Source organism: Alligator sinensis, unplaced genomic scaffold (assembly GCF_000455745.1).
Source record: "Alligator sinensis unplaced genomic scaffold, ASM45574v1 scaffold171_1, whole genome shotgun sequence".
In the NCBI taxonomy this organism is placed as follows: Eukaryota; Metazoa; Chordata; order Crocodylia; family Alligatoridae; genus Alligator; species Alligator sinensis.
The window spans coordinates 168,287-169,358 of NW_005842552.1; positions in this window are offsets into that span (position 1 = coordinate 168,287).

Below are 1,072 nucleotides of genomic sequence, written 5' to 3' on the forward strand. Positions count from 1 at the left end.
GGCGGTTGGGTTACCATGGTACCCAGGCCCGCCCCCCCACTGTCATTGGCTGGAGGGAGGGATGAGGTATTTCAAAAGGCAGCCAGAGCCCCACCCCCAGGACTCCAGCGGGCCCCGCCCGGGAGCACGTGGCGGCCAGAGGGTGGGGCCTCCTGCTTTCCGGCCACGCCCCCTTCATGGGGTAGTGGGAGCGTGGAGTCCCCCAGCACACAGACCCCCTGCCCGTGGCCGCGGGGCAGGGCTCGACCTTCGGGCCCAGCTCCTCCCAGCCAGATCCAGTCTGTGGCCCCGACCCCACTATGACCGCACGCCAGGGCCAGTCCAGCCACTTGTGGCTTGGGTGCTTCACTGAAGTGCCCCCCTGTTGCCGTGTCTGAATCCCTGCGCTGGATCCAGCCTGTGGGCCAGGGTGGAGGCACCCCTGCTCCAGGTGGAGGTGTTTTCGCCCCCAGGGCAGGATGCTCTGAACCTGCTGCCACATTTGCCCCGTCTCCTAGTGAGAATCACGACAGAGGGGTCTCTGCCAACCGCCCCCCGCACCTGGAGTCGTCCTCTGACGAAAAAGATCTGCTTGGCTCTTGCAAAAACATGCTTCCAGGCCTCCCGGGGGGGGGCAGACAACCCCCGATCCCGGCAGGACAAAGACCAGTAGTCGTCAGGGCAGTGTAGCGCAACAGGCCCCTGGCTGCCTCCTCTATCATCCTCAGCTCCGGTCTCTTGTGTGCCTTCGTCCTTCATCCACCGTCGATGTCTATAGGTCTGACACCACATCGCTCGTCCATCGTCTCCTGGTTGTCCAGGCGCCCTTCTCCCCTCGCGGACCCCCAGGAGCACTTCCTCGGTGTCCAGATCGCTTCCGATCTTTCCACGTGGCCCAGGCGCTGCCGTCTGCTCCGGTGTCCTGAGTCAGGACAACTGGCAGAACTTGTTATTGGTTCTTACGCACCATTCCTGTGTTGTGAAGCTGAACCGACCCATTTCTAATGTCTGATGGTTTTCAGCTGCTGCTGCCAGACCTCTGGAAACACTCAGCGCGTTCTTGGCACGCAGCTGCTTGCTCGGTTCCTTTCCC